The sequence below is a fragment of the Scyliorhinus torazame genome, chromosome 1 (genome assembly GCF_047496885.1).
Source record: "Scyliorhinus torazame isolate Kashiwa2021f chromosome 1, sScyTor2.1, whole genome shotgun sequence".
NCBI classification, from domain to species: domain Eukaryota; kingdom Metazoa; phylum Chordata; class Chondrichthyes; order Carcharhiniformes; family Scyliorhinidae; genus Scyliorhinus; species Scyliorhinus torazame.
This window is the reverse complement of record NC_092707.1, coordinates 183761331-183782528: the sequence shown is the minus strand read 5'-3', so window position 1 is coordinate 183782528 and position 21198 is coordinate 183761331. Positions and strand designations below refer to the sequence as shown.

At 49.3% G+C, this 21198-nt stretch overlaps 1 protein-coding gene and 1 pseudogene across 4 annotated transcripts in view; both read right to left on the bottom strand.

Moving 5' to 3' along the window:
- LOC140418151 (zinc finger MYM-type protein 4-like) overlaps window positions 1–21198 on the bottom strand; it is a 397827-nt gene that overhangs the window by 238812 nt on the left and 137817 nt on the right. The gene's annotated exons all lie outside the window — the stretch shown is intronic.
- On the bottom strand, window positions 6025–13239 carry LOC140429111 (elongation factor 1-alpha 1 pseudogene; annotated as a pseudogene).

Genomic DNA, 21198 nt, shown 5'->3' with positions numbered 1-21198 from the left:
ACGGCAATGGTGCCGTCACCATAGCTTGTAGGCTAGTCCCCCTGCAGGACGCCCTCTCCAATCTCTTCCACGCCGCTCCCTCCTCTTCTCCCATCCACTTACACACCATTGAGATATTGGCGGCCCAGTAGTACTCACTTAGGCTCGGTAGTGCCAGCCGCCCCCTGTCCCTACTACGCTGCAAAAATCCCCTCCTCACTCTCGGGGTCTTCCCGGCCCACACAAAACTCATAATACTCTTCTCGATTCTTTTGAAAAAAGCCTTCGTGACCACCACCGGGAGGCACTGAAACACAAAAAGGAATCTTCGGGAGGACCACCATTTTAACCGCCTGCACCCTACCTGCCAGTGACAGGGACACCATGTCCCATCTCTTAAAGTCCTCCTCCATCTGTTCCACCAACCGCGTTAAATTAAGCCTATGTAATGTACCCCAATTCTTGGCTATCTGGATCCCCAAGTACCGAAAGTCCCTTGTTACCTTCCTGAACGGTAAATCCTCCATTTCTCTGCTCTGCTCCCCTGGATGCACCACAAACAACTCACTTTTCCCCATGTTCAATTTATACCCTGAAAAATCCCCAAACTCCCCAAGTATTCGCATTATCTCTGGCATCCCCTCCGCCGGGTCCGCCACATATAGCAACAAATCATCCGCATACAGAGATACCCGGTGTTCTTCTCCTCCCCTGAGAACTCCCCTCCACTTTCTGGAACCCCTCAATGCTATGGCCAGGGGCTCAATCACCAGTGCAAACAATAACGGGGACAGAGGACACCCCTGCCTCGTCCCTCTATGGAGCCGAAAATAATCAGACCCCTGTCCATTCGTGACCACGCTCGCCATCGGGGCCCTATACAGCAACTTTACCCATCTGATATACCCATCTCCAAAGCCAAATCTCCTCAGCACCTCCCACAAATAATCCCACTCCACTCTATCAAATGCTTTCTCGGCATCCATCGCCACCACTATCTCCGCTTCCCCCTCTGGTGGGGGCATCATCATTACCCCTAGCAGCCTCTGTATATTTGTATTCAGCTGTCTCCCCTTCACAAACCCAGTTTGGTCCTCATGAACCACCCCCGGGACACAATCCTCTATCCTCGTTGCCATTACCTTGGCCAGAATCTCAGCGTCCACATTCAGGAGGGAAATAGGCCTATAGGACCCGCATTGCAGCGGGTCTTTTTCTTTCTTTAGGAGGAGCGATATCGTTGCCTCTGACATAGTCGGGGGCAGCTGCCCCCTTTCCCTCGCCTCATTAAAGGTTCTCATCAGTAGCGGGGCCAGCAAGTCCATATATTTCTTATAGAATTCAACTGGGAATCCGTCTGGTCCCGGGGCCTTCCCCGCCTGCATGCTCCCAATCCCTTTCACTACTTCCTCCGTCTCAATCTGTGCTCCCAGTCCCGCCCTCTCCTGCTCCTCCACCTTAGGAAATTCCAGCTGATCCAGAAAGCACATCATTCTCTCCTTCCCATCCAGGGGCTGAGCTTCATATAATCTTTCATAAAATGCCTTGAACACTCCATTCACTCTCTCCGCTCCCCGCTCCATCTCTCCCTCCTCATCTCTCACCCCCCCTATCTCCCTCGCTGCTCCCCTTTTCCTCAGTTGGTGGGCCAGCAACCTGCTCGCCTTCTCCCCATATTCGTACTGTACACCCTGTGCCTTCCTCCATTGTGCCTCTGCATTACCCGTAGTCAACAAGTCAAATTCTACATGTAGCCTTTGCCTTTCCCTGTACAGTCCCTCCTCCGGTGCCTCCACATATTGTCTGTCCACCCTCAGAAGTTCTTTCAACAACCGCTCCCTTTCCCTACCCTCCTGCTTTCCTTTATGTGCCCTAATAGATATCAGCTCCCCTCTAACCACTGCCTTCAGCGCCTCCCAGACCACTCCCACCTGAACCTCCCCATTATCATTGAGTTCCAAGTACCTTTCAATACACCCCCTCACCCTTAAACACACCCCCTCATCTGCCAATAATCCCATGTCCATTCTCCAGGGTGGACGCTGTTCTTTTTCCTCCCCTATCTCCAGGTCCACCCAATGTGGAGCGTGATCTGAAATAGCTATAGCCGTGTACTCCCCGTCACCTTCGGGATCAGTGCCCTTCCCAAAATAAAAAAGTCTATCCGTGAATAAACTTTGTGGACATAGGAGAAAAACGAAAACTCCTTACTCCTAGGTCTACTAAATCTCCAGGGGTCTACTCCCCCCATCTGCTCCATAAAGTCCTTAAGCACCCTAGCTGCAGCCGGCCTCCTTCCGGTCCTGGACCTCGATCTGTCCAGCCCTGGTTCCAACACCGTATTAAAATCTCCACCCATTACCAACTTCCCCACCTCTAGGTCCGGGATACGTCCTAACATACGCCTCATAAAGTTGGCATCATCCCAGTTCGGGGCATATACGTTCACTAAGACCACCGCCTCCCCTTGCAATTTGCCACTCACCATCACGTATCTGCCCCCACTATCCGCCACTATGGTCTTTGCCTCAAACATTACCCGCTTCCCACTAGTATAGCCACTCCCCTGTTTTTTGCGTCTAGCCCCGAATGAAACACCTGCCCCACCCATCCTTTGCGTAGTCTGACCTGGTCTATCAGTTTCAGATGCGTCTCCTGCAGCATAACCACATCTGCCTTAAGTTTCTTTAGGTGTGCGAGCACCCGTGCCCTCTTTATCGGCCCATTCAGCCCTCTCACATTCCACGTGATCAGCCGGGTTGGGGGGCTCTTTACCGCCCCCCCCCCCTTGTCGACTAGCCATCTCCTTTTTCAATCCAGCTCCTCACCCGGTTCCCACGTAGCCGTATCTCCCCCCAACGGCGCCCTCCCGCCCCGACCACCCCACCCCATACCAGCTCCCCCTTCTCCCCAGCAGCAGCAACCCAGTTAACCACCCCCCCCCGCTAGATCCCTCACTAGCGTAATTTCACCCCCCATGTTGCTCCCAGAAGTCAGCAAACTCTAGCCGACCTCGGCTTCCCCCGTGACCTCGGCTCCCACTGTGCGAGGCCCCCTCCTTCCTGCTTCCCTGTTCCCGCCATGATTACCATAGCGCGGGAACAAAGCCCGCGCTTCCCATTTGGCCCCGCCCCCAATGGCTGGCGCCCCCAGCTCCTCATCCTCCCTCCCCCCCTCCCCCACGACATGGGGAAGAGAGAAAAGTTACAGGGTCGCAGGATTAACAACTTGGGAAATCATCTCTTCCCCCTTTTCCCCCTCTTCACCCCACATATTCGCCCCACCACTTTGTCCCAAACGTTCTTTTTCTAGCCCGCTTATTCCAGTTTCTCCTCGACAATAAATGTCCACGCCTCTTCTGCCGTTTCAAAGTAGTGGTGTTTCCCTTGATGTGTGACCCACAGTCTTGCCGGCTGCAGCATTCCAAATTTAACCTTCCTTTTGTGCAGCACCGCCTTGGCCCGATTAAAGCTTGCCCTCCTTCTCGCCACCTCCGCACTCCAATCTTGATATACGCGGATCACCACGTTCTCCCACCTACTGCTCCGAGTTTTCTTTGCCCATCTGAGGACCATCTCTCTGTCCTTCTCTCGGAGAAATCTCACCACTATGGCTCGAGGAATTTCTCCAGCCCTCGGTCTTCGCGCCATAACTCGATAGGCTCCCTCCACCTCCAACGGGCCCGTCGGGGCCGCTGATCCCATTAACGAGTGCAGCATTGTGCTCACATATGCCCCGACGTCCGCCCCTTCTACACCTTCGGGAAGACCAAGAATCCTTAAATTCTTCCTCCTCGCATAATTCTCCAGCACCTCCAGCCTTTCCACACACCTTTTGTGTTGTGCCTCGTGCATCTCTGTCTTCACCACCAGGCCCTGTATGTCATCCTCATTCTCAGCAGCCTTTGCCTTCACGACCCGAAGCTCCTGCTCCTGGGTCTTTTGCTCCTCCTTTAGCCCTTCAATCGCCTGTAATATCGGGGCCAACAGCTCCTTCTTCATCTCCTTTTTAAGTTCTTCCACGCAACGCCGCAGGAACTCTTGTTGGTCAGGGCCCCATATTAAACTGCCTCCTTCCGACGCCATCTTGCTTTGTGCCTGCCTTCCTGGCCGCTGCTCTAGAGGATCCACCGCAATCCGGCCACTTTCCTCTCCTTTTTCCATCCGTGTTTTTAGCTGTTACAATTGCCGTTGGGGCTCCTATCAAGAGCCCAAAAGTCCGTTTCACCGGGAGCTGCCGAAACGTGCGACTCAGCTGGTCATCGCCGCACCCGGAAGTCCACTGCAGGATTCCTAACCTTTGACCTAGCCACAGTATTTATATGGCTCGTCCAGTTCAGTTTCTGATCAATGGTAACCCCCAGGATGTTGATAGTGGCGGATTTAGTGGTGGTAATGCCATTGAATGTTAAAGGGCGATGGTTTGATTTTCTCTTATTGGAGATGGTCATTGCCTGGCACTTGTGTGGCGCGAATGTTATTTAGCATTTGGCAGCCCAAACCTGGATATTGTCCAGGTCTTGCTGCTTTTGCATGTGGACTGCTTCAGTGTCTGAGGAGTCACAAATGGTGCTGAACATTGTGCAATTATGAGTGAACATCCCCACATCTGACCTTATGTTGGAAGGAAGGTCATTGATGAAGTAGCTGAAGATGCTTGGGCCTAGACAATAATGAGAATGAAACAGAGGTGTCCTACAGAGTAAGTTACCAGATTATACTTGCAGAATCCCACATGATCAGCGAAAACTTGATAGAGCCTTGCACCAAAGCCACTGTAATGCGCTTGTTAGATGAGGCAGCAGGTAGAAAGATTGAGGCCCTGCAGCTCTCCAACAATACTGTCGTCTGTTGAATTCATGTTCTTGCTAATGACATTGAGAGTCAACTACTCTCTTGTCTTAAATGTTATGTAGCATATTCATTGCAGCTGGATGAGTCCACTGACATGTTGGGGATTGCAATATTACTGATACAATATTGCACGCTACATCTTCGATGACGTCAATGAGGAGGACCTGCTGCTATGTGACCCTCTGCAGAGCACTGGCGAACAAATATTCAACTGCATCAACAACTTAATGGAGAGTCATGGAATTAATTGGAAGAAATGTGTTGATGTGTGCACTGATGGCCCCAGGATAATGATCGAGAAGCCAGCAGGTGTAGCTTGGATCAAAGCTGTAATACCACGCTGCACGAGCAGTCACTGTGTCCTTCAGATGCATGCGCTCGCTGTTAAGAAGGTGCCTGCACCTCCAAAAAATGTGCTGGGGTGAAGCAGTTCAAATTACCAACAGCATTAAAGCTCGTCCACATAAATCAAGACTGTTTTAAAATTCAGTACGATGAAATAGGCAGTGAACAGACAGCGCTGTTCTTACAGATAGAGGTGGGGTGGCTGTCACAAGGTAAAGTATTTGTGAATCCTTTTTGAGCTTCGTCATGATGTCAACATTTGTTGTGGATCAGAAATGTCAATTTTCAGAGTTGTTGACCAGTACTTCAGGCTTTTGGGATTTGCATAACTTCCAGATATTATTACATGGCCAAATGAAGTGAACCTGTCACTCCATGACAAGGATTTTACTTTCTTCACTGCAAGAGATAAGATTTAATCTCTGTTGAGGAAATGGTGCTTCTGGACTTTGTGCATAGAAAATAAGACCTTCAGCTGCTTTCCTACCTTGAATGATTTTCTCACTGAACCCCTGATGAGAATCCAGCACAGGGTACTTCACCACACTCCTGACTTGAATCTTGTTGGCAGTGAAATGGCTTTGAGAAGTCAGGAGGTGAGTCACTCACTCAGACGACCACCACTGACCCATGCAGGTGACCTGGGCATTTTTATGGCTGGAAACACGCCACATATTCATTACAGCGAGATGAGTCCACTGACATGTTGGGGATTGCAATATTACTTATACTTGCACACAGTTGCAAGATTCTGATAATGAAGCTGAACCTGAAACAGCAATTTGTCTATTCTATCCACAGAGATCTTCTGATGTGCTGAGAATTTCCAGAATTTTCTGTTTTTATTTTAGACTTCCATCATCTGCAGCTTTTTAGCTTTTATTTCATATGTCAATATCTGCTTGTCAGTAGTTATTAGTGCCTGTAAACGTTATGATACTTTTACCAGCATACCTTACGCAGAATTTTGTCAATTTGTAATAATACTTAAACATTAAATGCAGTATAAGCTTTTACATCATTAAAATTCTCTACTCACTGGGCAACGAGTGGAGGTCTGCGGGATTGGAAACAACGATGAATTAATTGAAAGAATAATACAACAGCCATGAAGCGACTCCCTTGTGCACATTCTTTTAGTGTTGAGACAATGGGCAAAACCACACAAGTCAATCAGTAAATTGTTACATAATTAAAGAAATCCCTCTGGTCATCAGCTTCTTATATTTCAGTTGATATGGGTGGAACACTCATATAGTGGACGAATTAAATCCAAAAAAGAAGTTTTTTTGTCCCCTGCAGATTTGGAAAGAGAGGAAGAGATTTCCTTCTGAACAGCCGATTAAAAGCACCAATAACACTTGACTGCAGCTCAATGAACTCAAGCAGCTTGTAAGCAAAAACCAGTACCACTTTCTGCCCAGATTCCTGCAGGGATGCATGAAGTAGTCATGTCTCACTGTATCTCACACAAGTGTCAACTCATCGTGTGTGAATGTGCACAAGTTTCAGCAGGCTATTTGTTTCTCTGGGTAGTGTGGGCGCTATTCTCCTCCCCACGCCGGGTGGGAGAATCGCCGGGGTACCGCACGAATCGCGCCACGCCGCCCCGACCCCCGCACATGATTCTCCCACCCCCCCGGAATACCAGTGGCGCGCGATTCGCACCAGGCCGCTCGGAGAACCGGCGAGTGGCGATTCTCCGGCCCGGATGGGCTGAGCGGCCGCTACGACACGACAGATTCCCGCCGGTGCCGTCCACCCCTGGTCGCTGCCGGCGGGTACTCTGCGGCTACGCTGGGGGGCGGCCTGTGCGGAAGGCCTGGCCTACCTCCTTCCGCGCGTGGCCCCAGAACACTGGCCCCATGTTGGTGAGGGGCCGGCGTGCGTAAGACGTTCCCCGCGCATGCGCAGGATGGCGTGGCCCAACTGCAGGATTGGGCTGCCCCAACTGCGCATGCATGGGCCATTTGGCACCGTGTAAGGACGCTGGAGCGGCGTGAACTGCTCCAGCGGCATGCTGGCCCCCTAAAGGGGCCAGAATAGGTTGTGCCCGGGTTGTGCCCGGGCGAACACTTGGCCTCCATATCGGAGAATCGCGCCCTCTATTTCTGCACAGAGGTCAGTCGCCCTACTTTTTCCTGTCAGCCAGTTTGATGTGGAACACTGAAATCAACTGCAGCACTACTACTTCCAAAGTTCAAAGATCAACATTAAAAAAAAAAAATTTAGAGTACCCAATGAGTACCCAATTATTTCTTTCTTTTCCAATTAAGGGGCAATTTAGCGTGGCCAATCCACCTACCTTGCACATCTTTTGGGTTGTGGGGTTGAAGCCCACGCAGACATGGGAGAATGTGCAAACTCCACACGGACAGTGGCCCAGGGCCCGGATTCGAACACGGGTCCTCAGCACCACAGTCCCAGTGCAAACCACTGCGCCACATGCCGCCCTACAAAGATCAACATTACAAAGCTCATAGAATCATAGAATACCTACAGTGCCGAAGGAAACCATTCGGCCCATCGAGTTGCACTGGCTCTTGGAAAGAGCACCCTACTTGAGCCCACGCCTCCGCCCTATCCCCGTAAACCAGTAACCCTACCAACCTTTTGGACACTTTTTAAAAATAAATTTAGTATACCCAATTATTTTTTTCCAATTAAGGAGTAATATAGCATGGTCAATCCACTCATCCTGCTCATCTTTGCATTGTAGGGATGAGACCCATGCAGATACAGGGAGAATCTGCAAACTCCACACAGACAATGACCCAGGGTCGGGATCAAACCTGTGTCCTCAGCACCATAGGCAGCAGTACTAACCGCTGCGCCACCATGCCGCCCCAACCTTTTGGACACGAAGGGGCAACTTAGCATGGCCAATCCACCTAACCTGCACATCTTTGGACTGTGGGAGGAAACCGGAGCACCCGGAGGAAACCCACGCAGACACGGGGAGAAAGTACAAATTCCGCACAGACAGGCACCCGAGGCCGGAATTGAACCCGGGTCCCTGGAGCTGTGAGGCAGCAGTGCTAACTACTGTGCCACCATGCCAATGAGGATGGGTGCCATGGGAATCAGAGATTTCACACAATGGACAAGATCAGTCATGTTAGCAGAACAGAACTGAGCGAAGCAGCAACATTCTTTAAAGTCCAACAGGATCAGATATGGAGGAGAAAGTTAGCTTTCTCGTTGAGAGATAGCAGTCTTCCTGGGAGGCTCAATGATTTTAACCATTGAGGAGCTGAATTTTACAGGTACAAAAAGTCCAACTGCAACTTGTTTTGGACACATGGAAGTAAAATTGATTGAAATTATCACTCCTAATTGCCAAGCACCAATTTCTTCTGAGAGTGTATCTCTATGTTAGGTGGGTATAGGATTCATTTTGGCTGCTAAAGCTCATTTGTGAATTATGGCCACTTGAGCAAGATAATGAGAGGGTGACTGTTCATAAAACTATCCCTTAGCTAGATGTCTCACTTTCAGGAGGGTTAAAATGAATATTGGCAATAAGATAAGGAGAGCTAGATAATGTACCATCAGGTGGAAAAGTAGAAACAAGGCTGGGCAAAGGATGAGAAGTTATACAAAAGTAATACTTTTGCACTGCAGTTGTGTTTGGAATAATGATATGGCGTGTTTAACCTATTCATTGTCTAGAGATTCATCATTGGTAATAGTTTCAACCCACATCCGAAGATGGATTCAGATCCTGGATTTAGAACCCACATTTCAACAAACTCTGAGCAAGTAGAAGTGTCCAGGACATGTAGTCTTTATGTGCTAGACAAAAACACCTTATCCATACCAATAATTGGACCCATGATTCAGAGAGTCTATAAATATAAGTATAAATAGCTGCCATGTTCCTCCTCTTTCTGACCCCAAATACAACTTCCATTTACTTTATTGGTGCCGGAACAGAGAAGAAGGTGGAAACCACGGGCTGGATTCTCTGTTCTGGATACTAAGTCCCCACGCCAGCGTGAAAAAGGTGATGTTTTACTCCGGGGGGGGGGGGGCTAGCAGCCAGACAGCGTAGAGCTCCCAGCTCTAGCTGCCGAAAAGGCCCGGAGAATTGCCTGGGCCGTGGCCACCCATGCGCACATTGGTGGCCTGCAGCCCGCGAAATACTCCCCCCCCTTCGGCCGGCTCGCGCGCCCCGGACCGATCCACCACAGTGCCCCAGGCCCGAATAATGCCTCCTTGCCTGCGGATCGGCCGTCCCCCGACTGTGGTGGTACTGGATTGAGTCCGCAGCCGCCAAGCTGAATTCCCGACGGGTCAGACCATGAGAGATCCACGCCGTCGGAAACTCAGCCGGTCGGGGACGGAGCATTGCGGGGCGGGCCTCAGCCAATGTTCGGAGGCCGTGGATACGCCGTGGGAGTATGCCGCTTTTCAGGGGGAGGAGCATCACAAGAACGGCAGCGCCCCAATTCATCGGGGATTCTCCACCCCATCGCCGAATGCGATTTCAGCGTCGGGGATCGGAGAATCGAGCCCCACATATCAACTTGATTTTTTACTGAGGGCTTTGGACAAGACCATAATTGGGTAGAAATCACACTGGTATTTTGAAAAACTGAGTGATGTGCAGTGTCTTACAAAATGAGATAAAATATGTAGGTGAGTCAGTGAAAGTACTTTTCCTATATTTGAAACAGGACTCCTTCTTTCTTTCGGTCAGGGAATGGTGCATTTCAAGAGAATTGAGGGGGAAAATGTCTCTTTAACACTCAGGATTTCTATAATTAGGGGGACAAGGTAGCTCGCTGGATTAGATTCTGACCTTTCTCCTCGGGGACCTAATTTCAAGCATAACCCAAACTACAAGGGTGAAAGTCTCCTCTGTAAGCTAGCTGTACGTCCTACAAGAAATCAGTTTGAGCAGTCTAAAATCAGTTTTAAAAAGTCATGAGTTTCTGCATGAATATGTCCCCAATTTCGGTGTTAATTAGCAACCTCTCCCTGAGACGTCATAGAATTGTTGTAGGATACTAAAAAATGTCAGACCAGTGCAACTGAAGTAAATTTCCACTGCTTTTGGTAATGGGGTCAACTTAATTGGCTTTGTGGTAATACTCTTGCCTATGCGTCAGCAGGTTGCGTGAAGAAAATTTACTGAATAAATTCTCTGTTTACCTTTTATCATTTAAAAAATCTGTTTCCTGTACTATTCTTAACTGCTGGCTGTAAATTCTGCCTCGTGTTGAGGGCCTGAGATATGAGAAACAAGGAGGTACATTTGTATTTTTTCAGCAAAAATTCAGGCCAAGGGAGAAATCTCATGGCCTTTCTCTGCATTGCCTCTATGTTATTCTCTAATTCTGAATAACGACTGTAGACTTACAGTTAACACAAACACTTTGTTCAAAGGGTTCGTTCTGCTTCCAGAGCTCAACTCGATGTAAAACAGTCAAGAGGTATCACCAGCGAAACTAAGGTAAATTGCCTATGCTAAGCTCTTCCTGTGTGCTGCTGCTCACTAGCTCTGTGCTTCTAAAAGAGGCGGATCCTGCCTTGGGCTCGACCCTTTCTACCCGCCTCAGATGCTCCCTCTAGTGATGCTGTAGCTGTCACATCTGTGCTTCAGTCCCTGTGCAGATGTATGTACAGATGTACAGATTGATGTGTTGGGTGTTCTGGATCCGTGGAACACATACAGGTCACCAACACTTAAAATAGTGCAACACTATTTTACTAAGTTAGAAACTGTTGAACATACTTTCACTGTGGGTTAACACGATGTTAGATTAAACTAAAGACCTATGCCTGTCTGATCCAGTCTATGCACTCAGCATATGGTGAGGACCTGTGCTGTAAGCTCTGTCCTTGTAGGAGGCTGCATCCCGAATGAGCGGGAACTCTGATGCCCCCTGTCTTTATAGTGAGTGTGCTCTAACTGGTGATTGACTGCGGTGTTGTGTGTGTTGATTGGTCTTTCTGTGTGTCCATCAGTGCGTGTGTATCTGCACGATGATATACTGGTGTATATTATGACATCCCCCCTTTTATAAAAGAACGTATGTGTGTGGCAATAAATAATGTATGGTGAGAATGTTCCTAACTACGTGTGGGGTGCGAAGATATATTTACAGGACTACGTACATGAGAACTAAGCTATTTACATGGGAAGGTGCCTGGTGCAGAGAAGCAGTATGCAACAAGAATAACGAGATCAAGACTATATACAAACCAGGGAAATGATCAACCAAAGGAACAAAACAATTCAGAGAGTCTATAAGTCCGCAAAGTTCATAACTTTAGTCTCTGAGGTGGGCGACGAATTCTAGTTGACCGCCTCAAGGGTGGGTCGAGAGCCGCCAGTTCAGGAGCGGGCTGGACTGCGTCATAGTCAAGGGGAGGCAGAGTGACAGGGAGCTCTGCATAGTCCGTGGCAGGGTCAGCAGGAGGGCACGGTGACAGTGGAGGATCATGTGGCTAGCGTGGAACGAGATGAAGGGCGCGTCGATTGCGGCGCAGAATGGAGCCATCCGGTAGATGAACCAGGAACGAGCGGGGGGGCCACCTGCCGAAGGACAACAGCAGTCGCAGACCAGCCCCCATCCGGAAGATGGACGCAGACGTTGTCATCTGGAACCAGAGCAGGGAGATCAGCTGCACGGGAGTCATGAGCCGCCTTGTGCTGTGCACGAGACAGCTGCATCCGGCAAAGTTCCGGAACGTGGTCGAAGGCTGGGACATTGATGGGCGGCACCGTCGTCCTCAGGGTACGACCCATGAGTAACTGGGCTGTTGACAGGCCAGTGGACAGCGGGGCTGCATCTCCAGACTTAACAAATTTTGGACTTTCTTCCAACTTCTTGCCAGAACGACAATTAATCTTCTCCTTTAAGTGACTAAACTTACAGGCAATGTGGGCAGTATGGCAATCAAGTACTGGGGAATAGCCAGCAGCAATTTGTCGAGGGTGGTTCAGGATAATAACCTGTGCAACAAAGAAAGACGCTTCCATTGGTGGGTCTACTTTGCTGTCACCAGTAACATTACCCCGACGGATAACTTTAACAGAAACGTTCTTCACATTGAAACCAACATTGTCACCAGGTAAGGCTTCCGAAAGGGCTTCATGATGCATTTCCACAGATTTCACTTCAGTGACAAGATTGGCAGGAGAAAAGTGCACCAACATACCAGGTTTCATAATACCGGTCTCAACACGACCCACTGGTACTGTACCAATACCACCAATCTTGTAGACATCCTGCAAGGGGAGACAAAGTGGTTTGCTTACAGGGCGTTCTGGAGGTAGAATGTGGTCGAGGGCTTCCAAAAGAGTGTGTCCAGTGGCCTTGCCCTCTTTCCGAGTAATTTCCCAACCTTTGAACCAGGGCATATTTGCACTGGCTTCCAGCATACTGTCACCATTCCAACCAGAGATGGGGACAAAAGCTACAGAATTTGGATTGTAGCCTATCTTCTTGATGTATGTGGTGACTTCCTTTGTGATTTCCTCATATCGTTTTGCGCTGTATGGTGGCTCAGTAGAGTCCATCTTGTTGATAGCAATAATGAGCTGCTTCACACCCAGGGTGTAGGCCAGCGGAGCATGCTCTCTCGTTTGTCCATTCTTTGATATACCAGCTTCTAACTCACCCACACCAGCAGCAACAATCAGCACAGCACAGTCACCCTGTGATGTCCCAGTAATCATATTCTTGATAAAGTCCCTGTGTCCAGGGGCATCAATGATGGTGATGTCGTACTTTGAAGTTTCAAATTTCCAGCGGGAGATGTCTATGGTAATACCACGTTCACGTTCAGCCTTCAGCTTATCCAAGACCCAGGCATATTTGAAGGATCCTTTGCCCATCTCTGCTGCTTCCTTTTCAAATTTCTCAATGGTTCTCTTATCAATTCCACCATATTTGTAAATGAGATGGCCAGTGGTTGTAGATTTACCGGAGTTGACATGTCCAATGACAACAATGTAGATGTGCACCTTTTCCTTGCCCATTTTCAAGTCGGCGTGAATTCGTTCAGCGGTGGAGCTGCAAACCTCCCTTCGGTTGACTCGGAGACTAAAGGCTATATGTACTCCCTTCTCCGCTTTGCCGTTGGATTGGGGGTACAGGGGACTGGATGTCACATGGGCAAAATTGTACCGCCTGGCAAAGTTGGACCATTCCTGACTGGCGAAGCAGGGGCCATTGTCCGACATAACCGTGAGCAGGATGCCGTGTCGAGCAAATGTTTCTTTACACGCATGGATGACGGCAGGCGAGGTGATGTCGTGCAACCGTACCACCTCCGGGTAATTTGAAAAGTTACCAAACTTTTCACGATTAGGACATAGTCTCTACCCAGCGCGTGGAACAGGTCGATGCCCACCTTGGTCCATGGTGACGTGACCAACTCATGGGGCTGCAGGGTCTCACGTGGTTGGGCCGGCTGGAAGCGCTGACAAGTGGGGCAGTTGAGCACTGTGTTGGCTATGTCCTCATTAATGCCGCGCCAGTACACTGCCTCTTGGGCCCATCGGCGGCACTTTTCCACGCCAATGTGGCCCTCGTGTAGTTGTTCCAGGACAAATTGGTGCATGCGATGCGGGATGACAATGCGGTCCAGTTTTAGAAGAACCCCATCTACTACCGAGGATGAATGTGCTAAATTGGGGGAAGGCTAATTATAACAATATTAGGCGGGAACTGAAGAACATAGATTGGGGGCGGATGTTTGAGGGCAAATCAACATCAGACATGTGGGAGGCTTTCAAGTGGCAGTTGAAAGGAATACAGGACCGGCATGTTCCTGTGAGGAAGAAAGATAAATACGGCAATTTTCGGGAACCTTGGATGACGAGTGATATTGTAGGCCTCGTCAAAAAGAAAAAGGAGGCATTTGTCAGGGCTAAAAGGCTGGGAACAGACGAAGCCTGCGTGGAATATAAGGAAAGTAGGAAGGAACTTAAGCAAGGAGTCAGGAGGGCTAGAAGGGGTCACGAAAAGTAATTGGCAAATAGGGTTAAGGAAAATCCCAAGGCTTTTTACACGTACATAAAAAGCAAGAGGGTAGCCAGGGAAAGGGTTGGCCCACTGAAGGATAGGCAAGGGAATCTATGTGTGGAGCCAGAGGAAATGGACGAGGTACTAAATGAATACTTTGCATCAGTATTCACCAAAGAGAAGGAATTGGTAGATGTTGAGTCTGGAGAAGGGGGTGTCGATAGCCTGGGTCACATTGTGATCCAAAAAGACGAGGTGTTGGGTGTCTTAAAAAATATTAAGGTAGATAAGTCCCCAGGGCCTGATGGGATCTACCCCAGAATACTGAAGGAGGCTGGAGAGGAAATTGCTGAGGCCTTGACAGAAATCTTTGGATCCTCGCTGTCTTCAGGGGATGTCCCGGAGGACTGGAGAATAGCCAATGTTGTTCCTCTGTTTAAGAAGGGTAGCAAGGATAATCCCGGGAACTACAGGCCGGTGAGCCTTACTTCAGTGGTAGGGAAATTACTGGAGAGAATTCTTCGAGACAGGATCTACTCCCATTTGGAAGCAAATGGACGTATTAGTGAGAGGCAGCACGGTTTTATGAAGGGGAGGTCGTGTCTCACTAACTTGATAAGAGTTTTTTGAGGAGGTCACTAAGATGATTGATGCAGGTAGGGCAGTAGATGTTGTCTATATGGACTTCAGTCAGGCCTTTGACAAGGTTCCTCATGGTAGACTAGTACAAAAGGTGAAGTCACACGGGATCAGGGGTGAGCTGGCAAGGTGGATACAGAACTGGCTAGGCCATAGAAGGCAGAGAGTAGCAATGGAGGGATGCTTTTCTAATTGGAGGGCTGTGACCAGTGGTGTTCCACAGGGATCAGTGCTGGGACCTTTGCTCTTTGTAGTATATATAAATGATTTGGAGGAAAATGTAACTGGTCTGATTAGTAAGTTTGCAGACGACACAAAGGTTGGTGGAATTGCGGATAGCGATGAGGACTGTCGGAGGATACAGCAGGATTTGGATTGTCTAGAGACTTGGGCGGAGAGATGGCAGATGGAGTTTAATCCGGACAAATGTGAGGTAATGCATTTTGGAAGGTCTAATGCAGGTAGGGATTATACAGTGAATGGTAGAACCCTCAAGAGTATTGAAAGTCAAAGAGATCTAGGAGTACAGGTCCACAGGTCATTGAAAGGGGCAACACAGGTGGAGAAGGTAGTCAAGAAGGCATACGGCATGCTTGCCTTCATTGGCCGGGGCATTGAGTATAAGAATTGGCAAGTCATGTTGCAGCTGTATAGAACCTTAGTTAGGCCACACTTGGAGTATAGTGTTCAATTCTGGTTGCCACACTACCAGAAGGATGTGGAGGCTTTAGAGGGTGCAGAAGAAATTTACCAGAATGTTGCCTGGTATGGAGGGCATTAGCTATGAGGAGCGGTTGAATGAACTCGGTTTGTTCTCACTGGAACGAAGGAGGTTGAGGGGAGACCTGATGGAGGTATACAAAATTATGAGGGGCATAGACAGAGTGGATAGTCAGAGGCTTTTCCCCAGGGTAGAGGGGTCAATTACTAGGGGGCATAGGTTTAAGGTGAGAGGGGCAAGGTTTAGAGTAGATGTACGAGGCAAGTTTTTTACGCAGAGGGTAGTGGGTGCCTGGAACTCGCTACCGGAGGAGGTAGTGGAAGCAGGGACGATAGGGACATTTAAGGGGCATCTTGACAAATATATGAATAGGATGGGAATAGAAGGATACGGACCCAGGAAGTGTAGAAGATTGTAGTTTAGTCGGGCAGCATGGTCGGCGCGGGCTTGGAGGGCCGAAGGGCCTGTTCCTGTGCTGTACATTTCTTTGTTCTTTGTTTTGTTTGTACCGCCAGATCATCTCTGATATTATAGAACTGAGAGCATTGGCCATTGAGCCACCCATCCGTTAGGTGACGCATGACACGCTGTAGCAAGGGATCAGCCACCGTCTCACGGTGAATTTGGACGAGGCATTCATCCGTGGCAGGTAGATTGGAGGCCACGAATGCCACATGGGCGTCAACGTGGCAGACAAATGCCGCTGGGTCACATGGAGTGTTGAATGCCCTGGAGAGAGCGTCAGCAATGATGAGGTCTTTGCCTGGGGTGTATACCAGCTGAAAGTCATATCGCCGGAGCTTGAGAAGAAGACGCTGGAGGCGAGGCGTCATGATGTTCAAGTCTTTCTGTATTATATTGACCAGCGGGCGATGGTCGGTCTCGACGGTGAATTGAGGAAGTCAGTAGACATAATCGTGAAACTTAACCACACCGGTCAGAAGGCCCAGGCACTTCTTTTTTATATGCTCGTAGCGCTGCTCCGTGGGGGTCATCGCATGTGACGCACATGCAACGGGGGCCCATGAGGAGGCCTCATCACGTTGAAGGAGCATTGCCCCAATGCCGGATTGACTGGCATGGTCAAAATTTTGGTCTCCTTTGCTGGATCAAAGAAAGCTAAGACTGGGGCCGTGGTCAGTTTTGCTTTGATTTCTCCCCATTCGCGCTCGTGGGCAAGGAGTCATTGGAAGTCTGTCGTCTTCCTGACCAGGTTCCTGAGAGCCGTGGTATGAGAGACGAGGTTAGGGATAAATTTCCCTAAAAAGTTGACCATGCCCAGAAATCGGAGGACCGCCTTCTTGTCCTCTGGTGTTTTCATATCTGTGATGGCAGCTACCTTGTCCACATCTAGCTGCACACCCAATTGGGAGATGTGGTCCCCGAGGAACTTGAGTTCCGTCTGACCAAAAGAGCATTTGGCCCTGTTGAGGCGGACGCCATGCTCACATATGCGCCTGAATACGCGCTGGAGGCGACTAACATGCTCCTGCGGGGTGGTGGACCAAATGATTATGTCATCGACATAGACGCGAACACCTTCAATGCCTTCCATCATTTGTTCCATAATCCTATGGAACACTTCTGATGCAGATATGATCCCGAACGGCATCCCGTTGTAACAATATCTGCCAAAGGCGGTATAGCATGACACAGATCACTACATCCTCCCCTTTTGACTTGATATGTTTTCCAGACTGACCTCAAGAAAACTGTACATAACAAGTGGTGAGAATAAGCAAAGCTGCACACTGCAAAAATGATAAAGTAATACAGAAACAATTAACAGTGTTATGAGTCCATCGTTAGAAATGTTCATATTTATCGTGTTGCAGTGTCGTTACAAATCTAGCCGGTCGGGTGCCTTACGGCTTCTGCTGGAGCGTCTTAACGGTGGTGGTGGGGATGACGGTTTGATGTAATCAGGAGTACTGTCTGGCATTGTGTGGCGAGGAACGTTCTGTGGACTAATGGACTTGGTCAAGTCCAGTGTGGGAAACACCGACGTTGTAGGCCGAAGCATTAACAGATCCCGGCGGTTACGGTGAAAGAGTACTCCAGCCGACGACTTGACAATGTAGGACCGCGGTGTCTCCTGCCTGATCACCGTGGCTGGCTCAGACCATCCGCCTTCTGGATCCCTGATCCTGACGATGTCGCCCATGTTCAGTGGCTTGAGTGGGATCACATGTTGATCGTAGTATTGTTTTTGTTTGGACCGTGGTACCCGCATTTTGTCGAGTACCAGAGCGTTATCGGGGTCTCGGAATTGAATCGCCGCGAGGGTTGTCCGGATGTTCCCGCCGAAGAGTATCTGCGCTGGCGACAGTCCTGAGCTCAATGGGGTTGCTCGGTAGGACAACAGCGCTAAGTTGATGTCAAAGGGTGAATCTGTTGCCTTGCTAATATGTTGTTTAACAATGTGGACACCCTTTTCCACTTTCCCATTTGACTGTGGGTAGCGCGGACTGGATGTTACATGCCGAAAGCTGTAGCGGTCTGAGAACTCTTTCCACTCCCAGCTCGCGAAGCAGGGACCATTATCTGACATCACCACACGCGGGATTCCATGCCGCGCGAATGTCTCCTGACACGTCTTGATGACAGGTCAGATGAAGACGTGAGATCATGGAGTTTCAGTACCTCCGGATAGTTTGAGTAATAGTCCATGATCAAGACGTAATCACGCCCTGTGGCATGATATAGGTCAATGCCCACTTTTGTCCACTTGAGTTTGTGTTGCTGCAGTGGTTCTTTACACTGTGCGGGTTGATGTCTTTGACAGGTGTCACATGTCATGGCCATGTCCGTTATGTCTTGATTAATGCCGGGCCAGTACACAGCCTGTCGTGTTCGCCTTTTGCATTTCTCAATTCTAGGTGGCCTTCATGAATCTTACGAAGCATCTCAGCGCGGAGTGTGGCCGGAATCGCAATCTGCGCATTGCGTAGCAGCAGGCCGTCAACTTCAATCAGTTCTGACTTGACGTTCTGAAATTGTGGACATTGTCCCCTCGACCAACCGTGCTGGAGTAGGTGCTGCACCCTCCATCAGGTTGCGTCTTTCTGCATCTCCTGTCGGATTAAGCGAAACTTCTCATCCGAAGCAGGCAAATTCTCCCTGCATAACTGTGTTTGGGCCTCGATTTCTCCGATAGGGGCTGATGGTGCATTATCAGTGCCAATTGATCAGGACAGTGCGTCGGCAATGGCAAGGTCTCTTCCCGGAGTGTATACTAGGGTAAAATCATACCTTCGCAGCTTCATCATGATGCGCTGCAGACGAGGTGTCATGTCATTTAGATCCTTGTCTATGATATGGACCAACGGTCTGTGGTCAGTTTCCACTATGAACGAGGGCAGGCCGTACACATAGTCATGGAACTTCAGAATCCCAGTGAGGAGTCCGAGACATTCTTTTTCGATTTGTGCATACCTGCACTGAGTTACGGTCATGGCTCTGGACGCGTATGCCACCGGGACCCAGTCAGACTGGTCAGCCTGTTGGAGGAGAACGGCGCCAATCCTGTCCTGGCTGGTGTCAGTGGAGATCTTGGTGGGTCTGGTTGCGTCAAAGAAAGCAAGGGTCGGTGCCCTCGTTAGTTCTTGTTTGAGATCCACCCATTCATTTTGGTGACGTTGTGTCCACTCAAACGCAGTGGTCTTTCGTAGGAGATTGCGTAAAGCTACCGTCCGTGCGGACAGGTTTGGGATGAACCTGCCGAGGAAGGTGACGAAGCCCAGAAATCGTAGCACCGCCTTCTTGTCGTGTGGCGTCTTCATGGTCCATATTGCAACGATTTTTGCCTCATCAGGGCTGACACCCTGAGATGATATGGTGTCACCCAAAAAGGTTACAGACACCTTCGCAAATGTGCATTTTGCCTGGTTCAGTTTCAAACCGTATTTATGAATCCTCTGAAACACCTTCTTCAGACAACAGAGGTGTTCTTCTTCAGTGGTGCACCATACAATGATGTCATCCACATAGACTCTGACACCCTCGATGCCCTCGGTCATTTGCTCCATTATCCTGTGGAAGATCTCTGATGCAGAGATAATGCCAAAGGGCATGCGATTGAAGCAGAAACGTCCAAATGGGGTGTTGAACGTACACAGTAATCTGCACGAGTCATCGAGCTGTATCTGCCAAAATCCCTGCGTGGCGTCGAGTTTGGTGAAGATACGAGCATTCGCCATCTCAGATGTGATCTCTTCATGCTTGGGGATGGGGTAGTGTTCCCGGCGAATGTTCTGGTTCAGGTCCTTCGGGTCTCTGCATATGGGAAGATCTCCAGAAGGTTTCTTAACACAGACAATGGAGCTAACCCAGTTAGTCGGCAGTGTGACTCGCGATATTACGTCTTGTGACTGCAGTCTGTTGAGTTCCGCTTTCAACTTCTCCCGCAGTGGAGTTGGAACCCTCCTGGGGGGGTGAATTACGAGTTTGTCGTCTGTCTTCAGCATGATTTTGTATTGGCAGGGTAGGATGCCCATGCCTTTGAATACGTCGGGGTATTCTTGTAGCATGCTGTGGATTTTAGCTTCCAGGCTTGATGGATCCTGGGTGTGCATGTAAATGCGTTGCACCAGCCGCAAGTCTTTGCAGGCCTGAGCGCCTAACAGTGATGATTTATTGTCGTTTACAATCTCGAATCGTAGCTGCTTGCGTATCGTCTTGTTGTCCACCCGGAGATGGCACGATCCATTTGAGGCGATCTGATTGCCGTTGTAGTCCTTCAGCCGACATGCAGTGGGTATTATTTCATGGTCTCCTGGAATCGAATGGAGATCCTGACTAGTGAGGAGGTTAGCTGAGGTCCCAGTGTCAAGCTTGAAGACTAATGGAAAGTCATTGACTTGCACAGTCGCAGTCCACTCACTGCCGGAATCAATGTTGTTGACCGGGTGAGGCGTGGCGATTGTTGCGTCATGTTCCTCAATTGTCTTGACCGTGTCCACGACAAACGAGTTGTCGCAAGCCTGGTTGTCCTCATCCGAGGATTACTCAGCATTGTTTTTTTTGTGCTCCGTTGAGTCTATGCTTTTTACGTTGAAGTTCATGTGTTTCTGTCTTGTTGTCTTCATTTGCAGTGCAGCTCTGCACTGTGAGGCACAGTGATTGTATTTGCCACACTTTAAACATTGTTTTCCAGAAGCTGGACATTGCCCTTTTAAGTGGGCATGTCCACAGCGGGGACACGTCATGACGCTATCCCTCCACGCTCGCGCATGCGCAGTAGGCCTTTCTTCCGTGTGAAATCTTCGGGAGAACTGCACATGCGTGTGGCCTGCATCCAGGTTCGCACGCGCGGGATTGCCATGAGAGGAGCGCCTTCTGGACGCCTGGGCCACCATTTTGACGGGCTCGACCTCGTGGTGAAGGCCTTGGTACCGGTAAGTAAACTCCTCATATTCTTCTTTACTTTTTTCATAAGTAAAGCATCTTTGCATGGCTGTTTCTAGGGTTAGGTCTTTTCATTATAATAAGGATTTTCTAAGTCCCTCATCAGATATACCATTGACTATCCGGTCTCTGATAAGGGAGTCACGGAGGTTTTCAAAGTTGCAGGATTGAGCCAGTAATTTTAAATCAGTTACAAACCTGCTGAAAGATTCTCCCGGTTTTTGTAAATGCCTGGGGAACTTGAATCTTTCAAATATCTCTGACTTCAGATTGA